This window comes from Tiliqua scincoides, chromosome 1 (assembly GCF_035046505.1).
Source record: "Tiliqua scincoides isolate rTilSci1 chromosome 1, rTilSci1.hap2, whole genome shotgun sequence".
Taxonomy (NCBI): Eukaryota; Metazoa; Chordata; class Lepidosauria; order Squamata; family Scincidae; genus Tiliqua; species Tiliqua scincoides.
Genome location: NC_089821.1, coordinates 21960829 through 21985659, shown reverse-complemented (window position 1 = coordinate 21985659; position 24831 = coordinate 21960829). Strand labels below are relative to the sequence as shown.

The following is a 24831-nucleotide window of genomic DNA, read 5'->3' as shown; positions in this document are numbered from 1 at the left end:
CTATGTGCATCATACCCTGTATCTTTTATCCACTTAACTGTGGATATGGGTGTGCATGGGTGCTGGAGATAGTACAACAGGATATTCTCTAGAGCAGGGGTCTCGAAACTTTTAGGCCAGAGGGCCACATCAAATATCTGGCACGATGTCGAGGGCCAGAAAAATAAAAATAAATTTTAAAAATAAAATTAGAAAGTCTTAAGTTCTTCAGACAGCCCAAAAACATCACTTCTGGTTTGTCAGGAAAACCAAGAAGTGATGTTTTTAGACCTTTAGAAGGTCTGAGGGGAGGTGCATGGCCTCCCCGGCCCTCAGAACAACCTCCAGACACAATTGGAGCACAGCTCTGGTTACTTTCAGTTGAGTGGGCCAGAGGTTTGCTGGGGACCAGAGACTTACCACAGGCCAGATAGAGGCTTGTTGCAGGCTGCATCTGGCCCCTGGGCTGGGGTTTGGAGACCCCTGCTCTAGAGTTTGTCAGCATTCCCAGTCACCAATTCTGGAAGGTGTCCAGGAAGAAGCAAAAGCATATTTTGATGTCAGGTGATTCAACACCTTCTGGACATCAGCACAATAGAACCAGAGCCAGAGACGATCCAGGGTTTACTCCAATTTTTCTTAGTACCCCAAAAGGACAGGGACATAATGGCTGTATTGAATCTCAAGTGCTTTCTGAGGAGATACAAGTTCCAAATGGTAGTCAATCACCATAGCGTTGGAAGAAGAGAGACTTCCTGGTTTCAGTCGATCTCTCAGAAGCCTACTTTCATATTTCAATCCATAAGCGGCATTGTCAATTGGTTTGGTTCTGTTATAATCCCATCAGTAAAGCTTTGCCCTTTAGACTCACAGCCGCTTCCCAAGTTCTCCCTAAAGCAGTAGTTCTCCAACCATGAGCTGTAGCTCCCTGGGAAGCCACACAAACCAGCCAGGAGAGCCGCAAAAAACCTGCCACGTTATACAATGTATAGGATTGTAGCCCTAATGGGAAGTGTCAGGAATGCTAGGGGTATGACAGTTTGCCCCCCCCCCCAACTAGCAATGCACAGTAGCAGAATGTAGGAGTGCACTTCAAGCAAGCAGTCCCAGGAAGAAACACATGGCTGCAAGTTCCTTTCAGCAAAGTAGACTTGTACTGATGAACATTTACAGCAAAAAAGTCTTATCAGAAACACAGCAAGAATAATAATAAGCAGCAGAGTTGAAAGATACAACCAGCGCAGATTCCAACAGCACCTCTCCCGGATTTCACACCAACCACCGATAACGCACACCACATATCTTCTAGTCTGTTTATATACTGGAGCCTGTCAATCATAAAATAGGTGACTTCATTTGTCTCATGGCTGGAATTACACAGTGTTGCATTAGCTCCCATCATGCTCAGTGCCATTTACCTTCACAGGTATACAATCATGAGGACTCAGCATTTTCCCCTTTTTTCTTTTCAGTCATATGGTACAAACACAGGCAGTGTTTACATTTTTCTCCCATGTAGGTTTACCAAGTAACCTCAGTGTCTTATCAATATCCAGGCTGAAAAAATTCCTTTTGTGCTGGATGCTGCACAAACCTTGACAGGGAGCCACAGCCAATAGCCCAGGAGGTCAAGGGAGTCACCAGTCAAAAAAGTTTGGGAACCACTGCTAAGGTCTTGATGGTGCTGGAGGTACACCTGCATTTGCTGTTAATACTTCTATGACCTTACATGGATGATGCTCTCATCAGATCTCCTTGTAGGGAACAGGGACTGAATGATATTCAGAGGACGGTGGCCTGCTGGAAGAGCCATTGCTTTGTTATCAACAGGGAGACGAGTTCTCTCACACCATTTTAAGTACTAAAACTCCTGGACCTGAGCATAGAAACAAACAGCTTCTGGATGTCATTGTCAGAGAAAAGATATTGCAAGATCCTGGACTTGCTCTGGACAGTGAAGGAAGTGACTCAGCTGGACATCTTGTTCCTGGTTCAGCTACTAGGCATGCCAGTATCTTGTCAGGATTTGCTGGGCTGGACCTGCTTCATCCACACCATCTACATATGCACCATCTACAATGGGTACTTCTCCCTAACCAGCAGGGAATAGGGAATAATGTCCACAAGAGTGTTCCCATCTGTTCTGCCAGATTCCCACTCCAAGCCTCACTTAGGGAACTTATGCCCACTCTAAGCTAATTAGCTCCCCTTTCGTTCCCCAACAATAACCCCAGTTCTCTACAGCAGCACTGCTAGACCACCACCACCAGGGTAACTTGCCTGTTTAAACTGCAGGGAGCCAGTTCCTAAGGCAGCAGTCCTTCGGGGTATAGCGGCACACCTCAGCTCTTCAGCTCTCCGCAGCCTGTTCAAGTTAGTCAGCCCATTAGTCACAGAGTCAGTCAGAGTATCCAGGGCAAAGTCAATAAGCCAAGCCACAGTCCAAGGTCAGATTCCAAAGTAAGTCAGTCAAATAAGTCAGAGTATCCAAGTCAAAGTCCAAAGTCAATAAGCCAAGTCACAATCTAAGGTCAGATTCCAAAGTCAATAAGCCAAGGCAGTCAGTCTCCTCTCCAACCTGCACTCTTTCTACAACCCACAAACCCTTCCTGCCTCAGGTGCTCCTTATATCCCTGAGGGCCCTATTGCCTTCAAGTGGCTGCAGCTGTACAGCACACTGTGCTGGATGCCCAGGCCTTACCCTTAAAGGGGCCACTGCTGACACCACATCTACCTCCTCGCCAGATCTTCCGCAATTCCAATACACCATCTCTCAGGAGAGCAAAACAGAGCTTACTGTCCTGTTTTCTGACAGGAAATGCCTCTTGTTAGGAGTGAACCTGGTAGTCCCTAACAGAGGATCATGGTGAATGCCAGCCTGCTTGGTTGGGGTGCCCATATGGAAGGCTCACTGACTTCACTGGTCAGGGCTTGAGGAAAAGCATCAGTTGGTTGGAAAGCAAGATGATATACCTGGCCCTTCTACCAGTCAGGCCTGAGCTGCTGCTCTGGGAGTTGGTTTTACACCCACATTCACATCTCTTCCAGATGACAGTGTGGAGGCTGAGTGGAAAACCCAACATGTTTTGTGTACTCAGCAAAGGTGCTGAACACATTTCTGACTACTTGGTGCACCTCAACAAAAAGAGTATGCGGCTCCACCTGGAGAAACATCCTCATGTGGTGCACTGCTTGGGGTGTCTGTAAACAGGTCCAGTGTCCTCCAGTTGTTAGCTTTCTTGCAGGATAGCCTAGAACAGGGGTCTCCAAACATTTTGGCCAGAGGGCCACATGAAATATCTGGCGCAGTGCTGAGGGCCAGAAAAAAATTTAAATATAAAATTTAAATAAATAAACTAGAGATGGAACTTAGATGAATGAATAAATGAATGAGTGGGCTCATTCACTTAGCCTTTCTGGCCCTCAGAGCACCCTCCAGATGCAATCAGAGCACAGCTCTGGTCATGTTCAGTTGAGTGGTCAGTCCTCTTTCAGGGGACAAGAGGCTGGCTGTGGGCCAGATAGAGGCTCGCTGTGGGCAGCATCTGGCCCCTGGGCTGGGGTTTGGTGACTGCTGGCCTAGAAGATCAGGCTCACAGGCCAAATGAGGCCCCTGCAATCAATTTATCTGGCTCCTGTTGTAATTAGGCTCTCCTAGCGTGATAATTAGGCTTTCTCATATTTTGAAAATATGAACAAGGTTTGCACACTTTCTCTTCTGTCCTTTGCAGCTAATGAGTTTCTATGTGAAAACAAACTGCTTATTTCTGGCCATCATCTACTTAATGTCACTTTTTGCTTAATGATATCACTTCTGGCTTTCAGCAGGCACCGTGAATGCTAACTTTGGCCCTCAGTATGAAATGATTCTGACATCCCTGGCCTAGATAAAGGATTAAGCACATAAGTGTTCTAAGGCAGGTGGAAGTACTTAATGGCATTCTGGGAACAGGTGACAGTAGTGGAGTGTCCCCCCCTCCCCGTCAAGTATTTCCTTAAAGGGGTAGCACTCTAGAACGCCCCCCCCCCACTGCATATAGGTTTTCCAACTGGGATCTTAACTATGTTTTACTGGCCCTTGTGATCTCTCCCTTGAACTACTTAACAAAGTACCTCAAGAGGCTGACCTACAAGGTGAGCTTCCTCATAACCCTCATATCAGGTAGGAGGGTATCAGAATTGGGAGCCCTGTCTGTCAGCCCCAAATTGTGTCTTTTCCATGGGAAACGTAGTTCTGATGCATAATCTACCTTCACTCCAAACTGAATTCAGTTTTCCATTTTATGCAGAAGTTGGTTTTTCATTCTGTTCCAACCCCATGCATTCCAAAGATAATGCCTGGCACACACAGAATGTGCAGAAAGCCTTGCAATTTTTTTACTGAGATGACTCATCAATTCAGAAGGATGGAGACCATGTTTGTGGCTTTCCAGGGGTCTGTCTAGATGGCTCTGCCCATGCATAATATAGCTTATACAGTAGCCAGGAAGGATCCACCCTCAGGTATCATGGCCCATTCATTTGGGATGCTGCAACTTCTGCTGCCTTCAGTTTCCTCACTCGTAGACATTTGTAGGATGGCCATCTAGTCCTTCATTCGTATCTTTAATAGGCATTATAAGGTAGATGCAGCAGCCCCAGCAAACACCACCTTTGGCAGAAGAGCTCTACAGAAGGTGATGGGGACCTGGACAGTTCCTGCCTTGCCTGGCCCACCCAGTATGTCATCTACTTGGGTAGATCTCAAATGGTTAGGAAATCGCCCTTCCTTTACCAGACAAAACAGGAATTTCTTACCTGAGAAATCTTGTTCTGGAAGAGTGGGAGGGGGCATTCCACCCACCCCTTTCACCTAGCTTGGCGCCTTGCTCTTCTGAGTTATAGGGTACATGTGGGTGGTAGCTAGGATTCCTAGGATTCTATTCTCTGTCTGTGGTGACATTCTTACTAGGCCACTCCCATGTACTGCTTATTCTGATATGCTTGCTGTTCCTTGCCTATCTTTTCAACTGTTTTTTCCCCCAAAGAATTTGCCTCTGGCATCATGCTGGGACATCTTGCTGAGGGATAGAGGGCTGTACCAACTCTCCAGATCTGTCTGGGGTAAGGATGCCCTCAACAGGGGAGGATACAACAACCTGAAATGACCCTGCCTCCTGGTAGTGGGATGGTCATTCCAAAAGGGTCAGGAATGCTGTCTTCTGCTCCCCAGAACAGGAATTGTAAATTAAGAAATTCCCATCCCCCCTATGGGGTTTGCAGTGGAACTCTGTGAGAGAGTACTGTTCCATCCCATGTGGAAATGATGTGGTCCTGAAAAACAAAAGGGCTCCAAATGAGCGTGGCCAGCATTGACTAGGTTGGAGTACCTGGCATTCATCAAGAGAGAACTCATGGTTATTAGCTATTGCAAAAGGAAGTAATGGTTAGCCAACACACGTTATAGCAAAGATACCTTTAAGGGTCAGTATCTAGGGAGAAGGTGGGGGGAGAGTAATGAAACAGCAATGCATCATAAGTACATTGTGACATGGAATTCCTTTCCCTCCATTGCTTACCAGTGTGAAGTGCATTGTCCTTTGCTCCTTGCACTGAAGTGGTTCCTCCTGAGTGTTTGTGTGTGGAGTCCTCCTGAAGCAGAATACCTGCAATTAGAACTCTGAATATACAAGTGTTAACAAAATATTTCACCATACGTTTTGTGAGAGGTAATAGGTTGTTTGGGCAAAGCGCCCTTTTTCTATAGTTAACCATCATTACAGTTCCCCTTTGACTGTTCCAAATGTGGACAACTTCAGACAGGTGTAGCCCCATGCTGCTTGCCCTATCATCTGAGATGTTGTCTCCCTGCAATGGGTTTTAGTACTGAGGTTGGTGTGCTATAATTGGCTTCCAAATGTAGTCTGTAACCTATACTTTGAGATAGGAAACTGGATGAGTAGAGGAGGTGCAGGTGTTTTTTCCCTTCCCCCTTCCTATAGCTTTTATTTCCTATACCAGCTCTGTTTTCAGTGTGGCATTTTGCTGACATCAGTGACATGCCTGTAGTCTGAAAGAGTATATAAATATTCTTAATAATAGGGGTATACATTTACTTCTCCTTGTTCTGCCCACTTTCCTCCCACATCTCCACTTTGTTTGGAGAGTTCTGTTGGTGATAGTTGCACTAGTGTTGGGGGTACATCAGTGTTACATTGTGCTGACAGTCATGGCGCATTTGATGGTAGAACTGGAATTATGATGGCACGGCTATCATTGCACCAGTGTCTTTAGTGTCTCTGACCAATGTCTCCGACTGGCATGGTGTCAGTATTAGAGTGAACTGCAAGTACACCTTTAAAATGTAGTGCATGAACTAACTGCACACAAAACTAATCTTAATATCTCTTTAATATTTCGTATTTTAACTTATGCTTTTACTTTACATTTTACATTCCTTTATATCTGGTGTATTTTTATCTATATTCTATCCTTTATTTTTAACTCATCTTAACTAGTGAATTGTAATAATAATTCTAATAACGTTTTCATTCATTATTACTAATTTTATTAATAATCCCACTCAATGAATCATTGATAACTACGAATAATTCATAGTTAGTTATTGGATGAACCATTATCTAAACTTCATATCCCCTGATTACCCGATTTGAGCCATAGTTTTTTTGGACCTATTGATTGAGTAGTTGGACTGGCAGTGGGGGGAAATAGAAGACAGCGTGCATCATCAGGGGGCTCCTCCCCTCCCAAGCCAGCAAAGCAACTCAGGATAGAGGAATGGATGAAGAAAACAATACCTGATAATCTAATAGCTGAACTAGCCGATCCAATTCCCCCAATCAAGCCAGTAATGTCTGAATCAGAATAAGGCCCAGGTAACAATTGTTCAATAGTACACGAGTCCCTACTGGCAGATACTGGTGTTCTACCATTAAATGCAATGGAACAACAACCTTCTCAATGTTTTCCAGAAGATACCTCTCCCTGTGAGTTAGGACAATGAATGATGTCAGCTCCTTACCAATTACCACCCCCTTCCTTGGGTTGTATGCAGCCTTTGGCATTTCAGTTATTAGACCTTATGGCTGATTATGCTGTTTTAACCGGCAAATCGGTATTGGCAATAATTACTAAATTGGATCACCTATTGAATCAAATTGCTTATTCTGCAACACCTGCAACAATGGCCGAATGGCCACATTTAGGGAAACTTTGGAAAATGCTCCAGACACAGTTTCCTCAGCCAAAGTGTCACCTTCCTCAGAGACTCCCAACCCCATGGCCTGCTGTATCAAGACCAACAATATGCAGGTTGACCGTGCATTGCAACCACGTCAGCTATGCCTAGAAATACTGAACCTGCCTGTTAATCAAGGATGATAGATGAATAAAGAGACGGAGCATTTTTGCCTTCAGTCGCCTTTTATAAATGAACTTCCAATTTATAGATTTGATAGAACTTAAGAAGATAAGAACATAAGAACAGCCCCACTGGATCAGGCCATAGGCCCATCTAGTCCAGCTTCCTATATCTCACAGCAGCCCACTAAATGCCCCAGGGAGCACACCAGATAACAAGAGACCTCATCCTGCTGCCCTCCCTTGCATCTGGCCTTCTGACATAGCCCATTTCTAAAATCAGGAGGTTGCGCATACACATCATGGCTTGTACCCCGTAATGGATTTTTCCTCCAGAAACTTGTCCAATCCCCTTTTAAAGGCGTCCAGGCCAGATGCCGTCACCACATCCTGTGGAAAGGAGTTCCACAGACCAACCACATGCTGAGTAAAGAAATATTTTCTCTTGTCTGTTCTAACTCTCCCAACACTCAATTTTAGTGGATGTCCCCTGGTTCTGGTGTTATGTGAGAGTGTAAAGAGCATCTCCCTATCCACTCTGTCCATCCCCTGCATAATTTTGTATGTCTCAATCATGTCCCCCCTCAGGCATCTCTTTTCTAGGCTGAAGAGGCCCAAACGCCGTAGCCTTTCCTCATAAGGAAGGTGCCCCAGCCCTGTAATCATCTTAGTCGCTCTCTTTTGCACCTTTTCCATTTCCACTATGTCTTTTTTGAGATGCGGCGACCAGAACTGGACACAGTACTCCAGGTGTGGCCTTACCATAGATTTGTACAACGGCATTATAATATTAGCCGTTTTGTTCTCAATACCTTTCCTAATGATCCCAAGCATAGAATTGGCCTTCTTCACTGCCACCGCACATTGGGTCGACACTTTCATCGACCTGTCCACCACCACCCCAAGATCTCTCTCCTGATCTGTCACAGACAGCTCAGAACCCATCAGCCTATATCTAAAGTTTTGATTTTTTGCCCCAATGTGCATGACTTTACACTTACTTACATTGAAGCGCATCTGCCATTTTGCTGCCCATTCTGCCTCTGTTCGCCAAAATGAGACTACTACTTAAATTTGCCAGCTCAGTAATTCCATTAACCCTTCTTAGAGTGTCCAACTACCTGCAGCCATTTGCCATCAAGGCAACAAGAGTATTCACAGACCTAATACTACTTGGTCTACTCCTCCTAAATTTACAGGCTCAACTTACACTAAAGTCGCACCTCAGCCAACTTTAAAAAGTGCTGCCTCTTATCCAAGGACAATCAAAAACTATTGGCCATCCATTGGGAGGGCTTGTCATTCTGGTGACATCTCACCTCCCATTTAATTTAATATTTATGGCAGATAGCCATTGTAAATTACAAGTTATGAAAGCGAAAACAGATAAATGAGATTTACAAATGACAAATGTCTCTATACCGCCATCACAAAATAAAGAGGTGATAGAATCCTGATGGAAATATTTCATACACACCTTAGATGTGCTGGACTCCAGATTCCCTCTAGCTAAACACTTTACTTATAGCGGAAGATCTGAACATGAAAGTGGCGTCAGAGGTTTATAGATAAGCATGGAACCTCTACGAGGAAGACTCTTGCCAAACTATTGTTTGTGGTCAAGAAACTCCAAAGACAGTCAGACAAATTTTGCTGGGCTATTTTTAGCCAGACTTTGTGTTAGCAGGGGGTCTAACTTGGCTTAATGGGCTGAATGATTTTGATAATGGAGAGGAATTTACTTTTATCTCTTTGGGGGGGGGGGTCTAGTGTAATTGACTGTCTTTTGTTTTCAGTTCCCTGCATATCATGGGTAACCCACTTCTGGGTGGGAACAACAGTCATGAGTGACCATTTATACCTTTATTGCATATTAGCATTGCAACAAAAATGTCTGCTACAGACCACTTTTTACCCCTCTCATAATACCTCATCTACTGTTTCAGCAGAGACAAAGATCAGATGGGACCCTTTATCTAATGATCTTTTCAATAATGCTGTTAGAGAAGGTCATCTTGTGGATCCATACAGAGAAAATTCAGCCAAGGATCCCATCTGGGTGATTGATCATTGTGAATCAATAATTATATATATTTTGACTTTATTTTAGAGACTTATAACCTCTACTATTTATAAACAAGGCAAGGCTAGCGAGAAGGGACCTAGCAGAACTTGTATTGAAATAAAACAGGAGCTTTGCAGAACTTATAGTAATTTTAGAGAATCTAAAAGTCCAAAACTGCCATCAGCATATTATACTTTAAAACAGGGGTCTCCAAACTTTTTGGCCAGAGGTCTGCATCAAATATCTGGCACAGTGTAGAGGGCCAGAAAAAAATTTAATTATAAAATTTATATAAATAAATTAGAGATGGAACTTAGATGAGTGAATAAATGAATGAATGGGCTCATTCATTCGACCGCTCTGGCCCTTAGAACATCCTCCAAATGCAACCAGGGCACAGCTCCAGTCATGTTCAGCCAAGTGGGCCAAAGGCTTTCAAGGGACAAGAGGCTGACCACGGGCCAGATAGAGGCTCACTGCAGGCCACATCTGGCCCCCGGGCCGGGGTTTGGAGACCCCTGCTTTAAAACATAAATTGTCTGAAGCTGTTAAACAGGATCAGGAGCAGCTCATCAAGGCCCTCTGGGAATGGTAATATAATACCATTAAAATTAATAATACCACCAGCTTTTGGGAAATTATTTCAGGTTGTCTTCAACAAAGTACCTTTTTTATTCCTCCAATTCCCTCTTTAATTTGGGAACAGTATTTTTGTGCCATTTTTTATCATGACAGCAAGCTCCCTTCAGCTAGCACCTTAGAGCTGCCTGTAAATACCCCTGATTGGTTGCCACTCACAACCCAGGATGTAAAGCAACTCTTTAATAAATTGAAAGCTGGCAAGGTCGCTGGCCCTTGATAAACTTCCACCTTATCTATTTAAAACAAACATGGATTGGTGGGTGCCACTCTTGACTCATTTATTTACAATAGTAAATAATACTGGTATGATGCCAACCTCCTGGACCTAATCCATAATTGTCCCTATTTACAAAAAGAGAGATATAAAGCTCCCTAGGAGCTACAGACCAATTAGTCTGTTATCAGTGGTGGGTAAGATTTACGCTAGCCACCTACTTACACTAGCCACGATGCCAGTCTACCCCTCTGGATAAGGGACCAAAATATTATTGGCCCAATACAGGCAGGTTTTATAACTGGTAAATCTATTTTGAACCATTGTCTGTTACTATCTCACAATATACAAGCAGGTAAAACAAGCTAAATTTCACCTTTATGCTGCTTTCTTAGATTTGAAAGCTGCATTTGATACTATTGACAGAGATTTGTTATGGGCAAAACTAACAAATGTCAGCCTTGACAATAGACTGCTTTTTTTTATACGAAGTTGCTTCCTCAAAACTTCTTGCAGGATTAGATTAATTCAGCATGGTGAATTATCAGAACAAATTATCATGAACAAAGGTGTGAAACAGGGATGCACCCTTGCTCCAATCTTATTTAATTCATAAATAATCTTGCCCCATTCCTAAAAAAATATAGACGGCCATAACCCTCGACTAGATACCCTTTCCATATCGTTTTTGCTTTATGATATGATATTACTACCAAGGTAGGACTGAAACATCTAATAAAAGCCTGTATCTATTATTGCTCTTGCAATCAATTGTCTATTAACTACGATAAATCTGAAATAGTGTTTGGCAAAAGGTGGAAACCTTTTTATTGGATTTTTAATGGTAAAAGTATCCAGCAAGTCAAACAATTTAAGCATTTAGGAGTTTGCTTTCATTACTAGCTATCCTGGGTGACTCACCATCAAGCCATGATTAACTTAACAAACCTGACATCTCAGGCAATTTACTGTGTTTTTTTTCATATGTGGGGCAATTCTTTTATCCTGGCTGCTGTAAAGATTTTTCGAGCTAAAGTTGTGTCCCAACTGCTATTTGCCTCACCTATTTGGATGCCTGCTGCTAATAGCTCTGTTGAAAGGATCCAAACAACTTTTCTTTACAGTGTATTCACCTTACCGCATTGTGTACCTTATGCAGCCTTATGTTTAGAAGCAGGAGCTATTCGACTAGAGACAGTGGCATAGCTTCATTCTTTTTAGGTTCTGGATTCGGATATGTTACATATCAAACAACTTTCTTAAGGGCATGTTATCCAACCCCTTTCCACTTTTCAAATTTAAACTATTTTTTACAGAAAGTTAAAACCATGGGTATTGCTCTGGGCTCCTTGGGAGCTCTTCAACTGTCTCAGGTGTTTAAGCTCCTTAAAGAAAGACTACTAGACACCAAGCAACAAACATTACATGACACAGCACGAAAAATCCGTTCCCCTTTATATATTGGTTTATTACCAACTGTGCTGGGAATGACTGGTTATCTTTTTTTCCTGAAGAATCCACAGGAACGACGTGCCCTCACTCTAGAGAGGTGCAACACGATTCCCTCTAACGTGTTAATTGGAAGATCCAGTGGAATCCTGTATGAAGCATGGCTTTGCCCATGTAACAGCAAGACAGTAGAATGCCTGACCCACATACTATTGCATTACAGTTTATATAATGATATTCATTTATTCATCTAAACCCGATTCTCTCAGAATTTCTAGGGTGTCCTGATAAGTTCGTCCTACAACATTTGCTGAATGGAATTGACAAATCGCATACTACCAAATTAGCAATTTTTATAAAACTGGCAATACAATGCCACAGAGCTCTCCCCCCATTTAATCAGTTGGTATAAATTAATATAGGTCCGGTGATGTAAGAATTATTCATATTAGTTCATGATGATGCCTCTGTCAAACATAAAAATTCCGTCCTTTTAACCTTTTTACTTCCAATCAATGTTAAAATGGGCATAATGCTTATGTAACCTTTTAGTGTTATTTATTGCTACCATTTTTTGATTGTATGTCATATGCCAATAAAGGCAGGTGAATGAATGAATGAATGAATGAATGAATGAAAATTAATCTTCTTTGAGTGACTGTTAAAAAAAATTTACAGTTAGCAGAAGAGGTTCTTTTAAAGATTTATGATTTTTTGATTCAGATGAAGTTGGGGAGGTAGGGAACCAATTCAGAAATTGAAGACTAGATGACAATGGGATTGTGGGGAGGAAATAACAGTTCAGTGGATTTTTTTTCAGAATGAAATAAGTAAGCTCATTGCAACACTTTTTAAAAAATTTGACATCATTGGCACATTATACCAATTCAGCTAAATGAATGTAATGGGATGATCCCAGACGTGCTGGCATTGTTCAGAGCCCAGAACAGATGACTTCCACATGTGGTGGAATTGCTGGAGAGAAACTTCTGTTCTAGGAAAGAGATCCTTCTGGTGAATAGAGACATTTCTACATATGTGATTGCTTTAACCCTTCTCAGATTTCTTTTTGGGGTTCTTAGAGGTACTAATTTGTCTAATCTAGATTTATGAACTGCTCGCTCCTGACAGGCTTCTCCTGAACTGTTCCCTCTACAGCAGCCATTTTCAACCACTGTGCAGTGGCACACCGGTATGCCACGTATGGTCCCCTGGTGTGCCGTGGGAATTTGGGGGAGGATCATTTATCAATAGGACCATTGGGGGATGTGAGCCCCCATTGACAGCACAGTATGCCTTGTCAATTGTCAAAAAGCTGATGGTGTGCCTTGACTACTTTAGTGCCTTGCCAGTGTGCCATGAGTTGAAAAAGTTTGAAAATCACTGCTCTACAGGCTTGTCCTTTTTATAAAGTAGTTCTTTTGTCTGATTGTTATTATGCTTTATAGTTGCTTTAAGTTGGTTTTATGGGATTTTCGGGTATACTGTAATTGGTTTTTATTTGTGATTTTTATTATCTTTCATACTTGTGCTTGTTTTTGTAAGCTGCTTTGGGTCCTCTTGGGGAGAAAGGCAGAGTACAAATGTAATAAATAAATAAATAATCTCACTGGATGAGCAAGACCTTGTAGTCAATGTGTTTATTACTGCTGATTTGACGTTGGAAAGGAAGAGAAGGGATTGGAAGAACCTGGCTAGAAAGGGTTTGGAATGACTGTTACATGGTCGGATTAACCCGCTGTTGGATTTGGAAGAAGAACAAAGACACAGTAATCAAAGCAATAGGTTTTACTTAAATTATGTAGCATACCAAATACGCATTTTAATTCAAATAATTCTCAAGAATTGTTACCAGAGCAGTTGCTGGAGGAAGCAGCGCCTGGGGGAGTGATGACATGGCATTGTAGAGGAGGCACTGGTGATGGCGGTGGCGACCTTGTCATCTGGCCACCCCCTGTTCCTTCTCCTTTGGAGGTTCAATGAGTGGGATGGTTTACAAGCGTGAAGTGTGCTTCTGTTTTATCTTCTGAAATTATTGACATGCCACCTTCTGATCTTTGATATGCCTGACTGTATTTATACCTTTAAATAAAAATTGTGAAAAATAACTTGGTTCTTCCTTTACTTCCCTTTTCTTTCTTCCTAAAAATCTTACAAGAAAAAGTTTTAAACATAAACAATTAAAGAATTAAATTATGTTCAAAACTGTGGAAGGAGTATGTATTTCAGGACTAAATTACTGGAAAAACACTTGTACAGATCAAATTTCAAGTTGTGCTTCATTTACATAAAATGAATGTAAGCTGACCAGGCATCATAAAATGTTTGCTTCTTTTTTGCATATCTCAAATGGGTATATTATGATACTTCTGCCATTTCTCCAGTGTACAAGGTGAGCATTGCTGTGCGACGCTCTGACCAGCAACGGGCCACATATGCGATGCTGCTGCTGGTCCCTGCACACACACCACCCCAAGCCTCCGAAACTGAGGGGAGCTCTGCTCCCCTTGCCTCCGGAGGCTTTTCTGGGCCTTGGAGTGGTACCTCTTCGAGACTCAGAATGCCTTAATTGTGAGACACGAAACTTCCAGTTTCATTGGGAAACCAGAAGTCACGTCTTTTGTACGATTCGAGCATTCAGAGCCTCAGAAAGGAAGTGCGCAGATGCGTGCTGCCTCTCCAAGGCTCAGAAAAGTCTCTGGAGGTGAGGGGAGCACAGCTTCCTCTCATCTTCGGCGGCTCCATTTAACATCAAGCCTTGTTTGGCGATGGGGCTGCTGGTCCTCATCCCTGTTGCTAAGTGACGCACGACTACTATGTTCTGGCCCGTATTTGTTCCAGTTTGGGAGGATTAGAACTTTCCCACTTGCTAACCATTTCATGATGCTTTGAATGTGCAGTGCTCTCCATTTGACCCAACAGAATGAAAAGAGGTGCTCTGTGCACCATCATTTAATTCATTGGTTCCCAAACCTTAAGCACCAGGACCTACTTTTTAAAGTGACACCGTATCAGGACCCACGTAGATCTACAAGACTTAAAAAAAAAAAAAAGATCTAGAAAGAAATACTTACTTACTTACTTACTTACTTACTTACTTACTTACTTACTTACTTACTTACTTCAAGTAATAATAACCAGATAAAAGACTTTCAGACATTTATCTTCCTATATTTACACATGCTTGCAAACTGCTAGTGCTCAACTGCCTGTAAACTGCAGGAAGTAAGTTCCTTGCAGAGCAGTTAGCGCAGTGATTTTCAACTTTTCTCATCTCATGGCACACATTTTCACACCGTGAAAATAGCCGAGTTAGCAACTAACTGATTTGTGAATAGCCTCAAGGCTTGAGGTAATTAGTTATCTGATGTTAGCATCTCCCCTGTTTTCGATGCTATGTGACCCACCAAAAATTGGTTCCCAGCCCACAGTTTGGGAACTCCTGATTTAGGGCCCAATCCTATCCAGTTTTCAGTGCTGGTGCAGCTGTGCCAGTGGTGCTTACACTGCATCTTGTGGTGGGGCAGCAGTCACAGAGGTCTCCTTAAGGTATGGGAATATTTGTTCATTTACTTTGGAGCTGCATTGCAATTGCACCAGTGCTGGAAAATTGGATAGGTTTAGGCCCTTAATCAATAACAAATAGAATCTGTTTTGAGGAGGGGCCACAGCTCAATAAAGCTTATGTTATAAATGCAAAATGCCCCAGTTTCAATCCTTTGGCATCTCTGGGATTGGGAAAGACTCTTCTTTAAAATTCTAAAGAGCCGCTCCAATCCATATATACCAGCCAGCTCCAAACTACAGCCTGTGGGCCATCTGGTGTGACAAAAATCCCTCCCTGTTGTGTGCAAAGCTTACTATTCTGCTCTGCTGTCCCACACCTTTCCCTCCAATCTTGTCAGAAAGTTGCTCCAACCAGCCTTTTCCTCCCCAGATCCTGCTGGGGTAATGGGCAGCAGAAGTGGCCATGTGATGCAACTTTCTGATGAGATCTGTGAGCAAGATATGAGGCAGTACCGCAGACGGCAAGCTCCACACACAAAGGAGAGATCTTTTTTGGCATGCTGGGTCTGGCCTGTGACTGTCCCATGGTTTTGGAAACCACTGGTGTATTCAGTACTGAGTTTGATTGGCCAACTATCCGACTCATTGGCAACTTCCTATGTATCTAATCTTTTCCTAAATAAACATAATTTTAGAACCACTACAATGAAAAAAATCTGCATTTGATGGAGAGCATCTCCAACAATTTTCACTAACATTACTAAGGGCACAATCCAAACGTACGCTGGAGCAGGCAAGCCAGGAGGCTTGCGCTGCATCCAACGCAGGTTCATTGGGTGCAGCGGCTCAGCCAGGGGCAAGGGGAAGCTCTTCCCCTTACCCCTGGGTAAGGGCTGCGCGCCCCAATGGGTCTCCTCAGACCTGCGCCACTTCTGGAGGTGGCGCAAGTCAGAGGAGAGCAAAGCGGCTCGAAGCTGCTCCCGTCTCCCCAGGGACAGGGGTTGGGATCCGGCATAACCACCCGGTCCCAGCCCTGCCCCCGGCTCCCCGCACACCCGCCCCCGGGGCCGCCCATCGCCTGCCCTCCTACTGCCCAGAAATGCCCCCTCCCGCCTCCTCCCCGACCCCATGCCTACCTTCACCGCTCGTGTCGGCATGGGTGTGCTGGCACAAGTGGCGGGGAAGAAGCCACTGCGGAGGCCTCCACCGGCCTCCGTGCATCGCCATATCTGGATGCGCCGACGCAGCTTCCTCCCATGGAGGTGCAAACGTGCTTTACGGCACAGTTGCAACCCTCCAGGGGTTCCTGTTCCGGTATAACTGCCGGTAAGGATTGTACCCTAACTCATTTTTTCCCCATTTTACATGTGTTGCTTATTTGTGTGCTGCAGTTTTTTCTTATTAAAACAAGGAAGCTGAGTGGACTGCAATCCTATTCACACTTTCCTGGGAGCAAGCCACATTAAACACAGTAGGACTTCTGAGTAAACATGTGTAGGATTGCCACTGTTAATGAATGGGCAGCCCAATTCTATGCAGTGCTCACACTGCGGGGCCATGGGGCCCATGCTGTATCCAGTGTTGCAACTAAGCAGTTTGGAGGTCTCTTTGGGGTAAGGTGAACGTTTGTTCTCTACCCTGTGTAGAGTCCCAGGCTGCTCAATAAGGCTACTTAGATCTGTGCTACCTAAATTACTGGCACAGAACCGAGTAGCCCCATATAGGACTTTCAGGCCCGGGACAGGGGTTAGAATGTGGTGGATGCCTCCCCCTGGCTTGAACCCCTCCCTGGCTTGAACCACCCCTTCCCATTACCCCAAAACATTCCTTCCCAGCCTCAGTTCCACCCTCCCCTCCACTATGTGGTGCAGTACCTACCTGCCCTAGCGACTGTCTGGTGAGATGCAATACCCATGGGATAGCACAGGCCTTCCCACTCGTGCCGCATATTTGTGCAGTGTCAAAGAGCATTTTGTGGCACTTTTATGACACCCAGTTCTGGCACTGCAGATGCAGCACCATGCTGTCTGGCAATAGGATTGAGCTCTAAGGCTGCAATCTTATGCACACTTTCCTGGGAGTAAGCTCCATTGAATTCATTGGGACTTAACTGCTAAGTAGTGGGTATATCTATATATTTCTATGTCTATGTATTATGATGATGATGATGATGTATTGTCTATACATAGGATTGGACTCTAAATTACATTTCAGAAATGCTTCATTCAACCTATCTATGATCATCATCCAATTTTTTTTCTCTTTTCATTCACCGATCAATTTAATTTTGCAGTGCAACTTTCCTATAATATGAGTTATATATACTTTGTGGTATTTATTGCTTTAGGCTTTGAGCATTTAGTTCTTAAAAGTCATTGTTTTATTAATATGCTGTTTCCTCTGTGAAACCTGAATTATTCTTCTCTGGAAACTGCTATATTTCCTACTGGAAACCCTTTTGCAATATCTTACTCTTAAAAATAAATATTTTATGACAATTTGCTACTGCTAGCTGCTGCTATATTATTGATGCAGTTCAGCCAACTCTTGCCACTGCTGCTCATAAGTCTGCCAAGTTGTTGAGGTTCTCTCTTCATAATATTAAAGTTACTGTTATTCCATTGCTTATCATAAACTTGTATTTCTGGCTAATTCCCACCAATTTACCATATATCATTACTCTTCTTAGTTCTTCTTTTGGGCCTATTTTTTTCTAAACCCTGTATAAAATCTCTGTTAGTCGTGCTGCTTCAAGGGATGTTCTTTTGACCTAGCAGAAGATCGTTCTTCACCAGCTGCTCCTTTATAAGCATCAGTTTATCTCCTGACACTGCTCAGGTTAACTAAAGGAAAAGGAACTGGCCATTGACAAAAGTGTCTTCCTTTTAGTCATTCAAATTCTGCTTCATGGTAATGTTCAGTAAACTGCTGTGGATCATTGCTCTGTGCCCTGTTTCAAATTGCTGTATTTTATGTTGGTATAATGTGGAGCCATATTGTTTGATGCATCAAGGATGCAATCCTAAAGTGCAGGGAGGGTTGCAAACATGCCATAAAGCATGTTTGTGCCTCCATTCAAATCGGAGGCCAGCGCAAGGATGTGTGCCTCGCTGTCATGGGTCCCGAGATGGGTGAGTTTACGCTGGCCTTTCCAGACCGGCGCAGGGGTTGGGGGGCATGCGGAGGGTGAGGAGGAGGCGTTCTGGGGGTGGGGGGATGGTGGGCAGACCTGTGGGCAGGCAGGGAGCAGGAGGTCGGGCCAGGATCAGGCACTTATGCCAGTTCCCAGGCAGCCTGGGGTAGCTCCAGGCTGCTCGGATTTGTGCCACTTCTATAGGAGGCATGGATCCAAGTAGCCCCATGGGGGCTGCTGCGGAGTAATCTGGGGTAAGGGAAATTATTTTCCCTTGCCCTGGGCTGGCCCACATTCAGCCCAAACTTGCGCTGGATACAGCACAGACCTGTCAGGCCTCCTGTTCCAATGCGAGTTAGGATTGTGGTGCAAGTTGTGTTCAGCTCATTGGAAGAGAAAAATTTTTGTCACCTAGTCATTGGGGAAGTAGCTGTTTTATGTTTTATGTACAATGTTGCTGAACAGACAGTCAAATATAAATAAATAATGTACAAATACACACAGAGAGAGAATAAATACTATGAAAAGGCATGAGCATATGTTGCGATAGAATATGTTGTGCAAGCAAAGAAAAAAAGAGCCTTAAAACTATAATATGATATACCATAGCACGAACATTTTGGACAGATGGCCATTTTACCTATTAATATTGATAGTTGGTATACCAGTGCTATGAATCAAGTTGAAATAGCCTTGCACCAGTGCTAAATCACAGCTTGTGTGGTTGCCTTCCTTAGAAACTGATCTGAGACCAACATTGATGTAGCAGCCTGTATCAAGAAGGGGTACACAGGCATATTCTTATTTTTTAAATATTGGATGCCACTTGCTTATATTAAAATGGAATCCTGTGCCTAGAAAACAAAACTCTGCCAGCACAACCCTTATTGATACAGGCTGCTGCATCAGTGAGGGCAGGATTAAGAATGTTAGGAAAAATGAAATAAAGAGATCAGTTATCGAATTCCTGGGAGGAAAGTTTAGAAAGTAGGAGAATATTGATCCTACCAATAGAAATGGGTATGACAAAAAAGCTATTATTTAAACATTTCTTCAAAAATATTATCTATTTATGAAAGATTTATATACCACAATTCCTGCGCTCAAGATGATGGAATTCCTAAAGAAGAACAGGAAATATTGCCTTCATTTAAGGTGCTGGGGACCAGATCCATAATCTCTTTAGTACATTTCAAGTTATTTCTGTCATGGTGTCTTTAAAAAACAATTACTATTTTGCTACCAAGCATTTTTGTAGAATTCTGAATACTGAATACTCAATTTCTGCTCCACCTTTCAATATAAATATTTTCAGAGCTTCTTAAGAGTAAGAAAAATGGGTCAACAAAACAATAAAGCATCAATTAAAAAGTTGAAACAGCAGATAACACTGGCAGCGGTAAAGTCAGTTAAAAGCTTGGATAATTTTTTTTATAAAGCCTTTCCAAGTGCTAAAAAGTAGTCGTTTTAAGCACCAGGCAAGCCTCACTGTGGAGATAATTCAGTAAACTGAGTGTTACTTCCTAGTTGTTTCTCCCCTCACCTTTGCTGGCATGGGTGGTAATCTGACCTCCAGTTATTATCTAAGTATTATGGACAGGTTGATAGGGAGGCAGACATTATTTCAGGTACTCTGGAGCCGAGCTATGCAGGATTTCAAAAGATAAGCAACAGCACTTTTACTTGTGCTTGGAAACCAGCCAGTAACCAGTCAAAGCATTAAGAATCATTCAGATATGAGCCCAGCAACTGTTCTCAGTCAGAAGTCTTGCAGCCATATTTTACACTAGCTGGATTTCCCAAATTTTAAGAGGTAGTCCCATATCCCACCCACCCCCTCCAGTATCAGGAAGATGAAGTTGTCTTGATAGCCTTCTTCCTCTTTTTCCACTGAGACTAGGCCCATCCTCCCCTCACAATAGCCACTAGAACCAGCAACTGCTGGAGGAAGAGAAGTATCCATCAAGGGATGCGGAACCCTTTTATATATATATATATATATACAGGTATTTATATACCGCCTTTCTTGGTCTTTATTCAAGACTTTATTCAAGGCGGTTTACATAGGCAGGCTATTTAAATCCCCGTAGGGATTTTTACAATTGAAAGAAGGTTCTATCTTTCAAGAACCACAACATTCAGATGTTTCTTTCGGATTTGGTTTCACATTCTGGCCTCCATCCTCCCACGCGCAGAGCAGATGGAATAACTCGGCTCAGCTTGTCAGCTGCTTCGAGGTCGCATGGTGCCGGTGGCCTCGAACTGGCGACCTTGTGGATGTTATCTTCCATCCAAGGGCAAGGGCAAGTGGAGGCTCTACCCTCTAGACCAGACCTCCTGCCCTTTTAGTGACTTGCTAATTGATTTTATGTTGGTTTATTGACTTGAGGGCAAGGCAAAAACACTTTAAATAAGTATCAGTGCATGGATAAGCATGGCAAGGCCACATCCAGAAGAAGTGTGGTACACCATCCTCTCTTTTGAAAGGTGCTCTGATCCCCTGGCACCACTTGGGCACCTTGGGGTTCCAGTCTGAATGAGGCCCGCAGCCTGATCAGCATGATAATTGGGCTTTTGATCATTTAGCTGCAAATGACAAAGAAGTTGCTGCCAATTTACTCTTTCCTTTGTTGTCTAATCTCTCTCATGGTCGGTGGAGCTAGGCAAGGTGTGCAGATTGCTGATAGAAGTGATGCTTGGTAGCCAGACCTGAGTGCAGATCACAAATAGAATGATGTTTCTTAGAAAGTCAATCAATCAATCAATCAACAGTATTTATATACCGCTTTTCAACTAAAAGTTCACAAAGCGGTTTACAGAGAAAAATCAAATAACGTAAATGGCTCCCTGTCCCAAAAGGGCTCACAATCTAAAAAGATGCAAATGAATACCAGCAGACTGCCACTAGAACAGACAGTGCTGGGGTGAGGTGGGCCAGTTACTCTCCCCCTGCTAAAAAAAGGAGCACCCACTTGAAAAAGTGCTTCTTACCCAATTAGCAGGGGTCAACAACTTAGGACCAGTGTGGTGACTGAGGGAGGCAACATTATAGGGTGAGTGTTGGTTTAGGGAGGATTGTAGGGTGTCATATATCCTCCACGACTTGTGGGAACTCGAGTCACACATGTCATTGACTTGGTCCCTGACTCACAACAGTGGCTCAGCACAGAGTCATGACTCATAGATATTTGAGTCATGAAGTCTCGTGTTTTCGTTCCTGCAATCAGGGCTGCAATCAGTTTTCGGTTTGCGTGTGCTTCCTTACTGTTTTTTTAGCTGTTTCCACATCATGGGAAAAACCTCGTGGGGCAATCTGGAAACCAGCATTCAGACCAGCATAAGTAGCAGATGTGGTGGTAGGAGGGTAGTTTGGTTCAAAGAGGCGGGGGCTTGGGGTGGAGGAGGAAGGCTTAATGAGGCTTGAGGGAGAAACCAGAAGAAGGTGGGGGCATCCAGGACACAAGGAAGGGAGCAGTCTGTCTTGTCCATCTAGGAAGGAACCAGGGCCTAGGAGAAGGAGGTAATTTGTACCTGGGCCCAGGGTTAGAAAGCGGGCCAGGAGCCAAAGGACTTCCAGCCCTCAGCAGTCACAAGGGCTGCTAACTTTAGTGTGCTGTTGGTAATGAGTTTGACATCCCTGCTCTGGGGTATCATCATACTATATCTTCAGTCCTTTAGAGGGGAGTGGAACCCCCATCTGTCTCACACATTGATGCTCCAGAAAAGTTATATGACCACCAACTAGTGTTCTCTGTAAACTGCACAGCTCCAAGCTGAGCTCTGCTCAGCACAGAGTTTGGATACTTAGAAGTTCAGCATTTATGCATGATGTTATTGGTGAGCATCCAGAGACTGAGTCAAGACAAAATCATGATGCCATTCAACCAAAGAAGGGGTCTGTGCACTGGTGCAGACCCCTCAGAGCAGTGGTTCTCAAACTGGGGCATTGTGAAGCCCCAGTCTGAGGACCGCAGCCTTTGCCCCCTTAAGGGATCGGGGAAGGGGGAAGGCAGCGGCACGATCCCTAGGATTGTGCAGCTGCGGGGCAGGGGGCTTTTTTAACCTACTTTACCTGCTGCCGGTGTCCAGGGAGTGCAGGGATTGCACAGATTGCCCCCAGTTGCGATCACAAAACAAGAAGTGAGTTGCAATTGCTATTTTCACTTTCTAGAGGCCACGGGAAGCCCTGCAGATGGCTTCTTAGGGCTCCCTGCACCCCCTGGACCCTGGCAGCAGGAAAGGTAGGTTAAAAAGAAAGCCCCCCTACTCCTTCAGCAGTGTGATCGTGGGGATCGTGTTGCTGCCTTTTTCCCCGCTCCTGCAAAAATTTACCTCAGGAGTTTTATTCCTAAGAAGTTTGAGACCCTTGCTTTAGATGGAATATAGCCCCCAACCAGAACTTGTGTTGGGTAGTGGAAGCCTCTTGTATATTCCCATTTTATCTGCAATGAGTGCACATACTCCCACAGAGATGGGTAGGAGCTCAGCAAACTTAGAGAAGAATTTGAAAAAGTTCCACTCAAAAAAGAGATTTTAGTTCAAAAAAAAAAATCAATTGCATTATTAGACTCTAAAAACAACAGCAAAATGTTTGTGTATGATAAAATACATTGAGATACATCATAAACCAAGTAATAAGTCTACAGTCATATCTACCTTGGGGACTAAAGTACTGTGGAATATTCTATTTTTTTAAACTATATGTGAGGGACCTAGTGTAGTTCTGAATTTACTTCTTAAAAACAGAAAGTGAAGGGGAAGAGAAAATGAACTTTTCTCAGAAAATTTTGGACTAAACCCTAGTTCAGTGTCAGGGTATTACTGTAGTTTGAGTTCTGTAACCTGTTCTGTGGATTTTTGTAGATGGCCATAACAGCAACTTCTGTATAAAATGCATATGAATATGATCTGTTTCCACTCAGAGACTGGCTATACATTTGCCACGTAGAAAAAAAACACCTTGCCATATGTGAACTCTGACTGTTATATTTTCAACTCCCCCACCAACAAGACAAGAAAGCTGGAAGGTTTAGGAATGACATAGAGAGTCTCAGAATCTATGTTCTTTTTATTCATCAGTCTTTTATCCCACAGCTGTAATTACGTTGAATAAGGAACTGAAAATTACTACCAAAGAGACAATATATTTGTTATCATGCTCCTGGGCAATATGGTCTTGTTTATATTGTTTTTATATTATGATTATTGTATAGAATGTGTGGGTGAGTGTGTGGAGTGTGACTGTTGTGATTGTTGTATATAGTTATTTATGCTTGTATCTCAAAGGTGCATCAATTTCATTGTGCTGTAGCACAATGACAATAAAGTTGTTCTACTACTACTACTACTACTACTACTACTACTACTACTACTACTACAGTTTCTAAAGCAGGTGGCAGGTCATTTGAAGAATTGAATTGAATCACCTGCCGACACCTTCCAAGAGCTTTTGCTGGCTCCAGGGCTTCCCTGGACCTCCCAATACCTTATAAGACACTAAAAAGTCACTTCTGGTTTCTCCTTGAAAATGGAAGTCACATGTTTGAGCCTCAGAGTTCAGTCTGAGCTTGGCAGAGGCTGAGGATGGAGCTCAGAGGCCCCTCCGGAGGCAAGGGAATCGGAGTTCCCCTTGCCTTCGGAGGGGGTGCACACACTGGGGGAGGCCCGGACCTGATCCACAGATAAGTGAATCCGCAGATACAGGATCTGTGGATATGGGGGCTGCCCTGTAATTTATCTCTGGTGTGTTGACTTTAAAAATTATCAGGCAGTGATAGCCTGTAGGCGGTGGGGGGGTGTAAGATCACATCTGCTGTAAATGGGATCCCTTTACAGATCTTGGGAAGTTAATAGTACATTGCTGTCATGCCTCTTTGGTCCCAGAAGGTGAACAATGGAATTACAACTTGAGTAAGGGCCGAATCCTATCCCCTGCCAGCCCATAGTATGCAGCTCCGGTGCTGTAGCCAACAGGCTACATACTGTTGCGGAGGGGGTGGTGACCAGATAGCCCAGGAGAGGTAAACTTTACTTACCTCTCTTTTACTTACCTGGCCACCAATGGGACTACTTGGATCTGTGCCAACTATTTAACTGACATAAGTTTGCCTCTAATGCTCCTGAACCACCCCTGCTGCCAACCTACCTATTTCAATGGAGGATTTCTGCGAGCCAGTGGCACCTGCAGATGGCCAGCCTACAAAATGACAGAGCAACTCTCACACCATTTTTCTGGGATCTACAATAGCAGATTGTGAGATCCACCACCGTAAAGCCCTAATTTAGATTTAGAACTGGGCCATAAATCTTCTCTAGAGGAGGACCAGTCTAGGCAGTTTGTGTTAAGCTTTTATTTCATGTTGCCTCTAATCTCAAGTACCTTTTTCTGTTTTATTGTTACCTGTTTCTGTATTTCCTATGGGGCCAATCATCCTTCAGCATACTTCCTGAGGCAGAAAACTTCCTAGTTCAGGCAAATCATGT

The 24831-nt window shown here is 43.5% G+C and overlaps 1 protein-coding gene across 7 annotated transcripts in view; it reads left to right on the top strand.

The window, feature by feature from the left end:
- The window catches only part of GPHN (gephyrin), a 464667-nt gene that overhangs the window by 210513 nt on the left and 229323 nt on the right, over positions 1-24831 (top strand). The window lies entirely within an intron of this gene.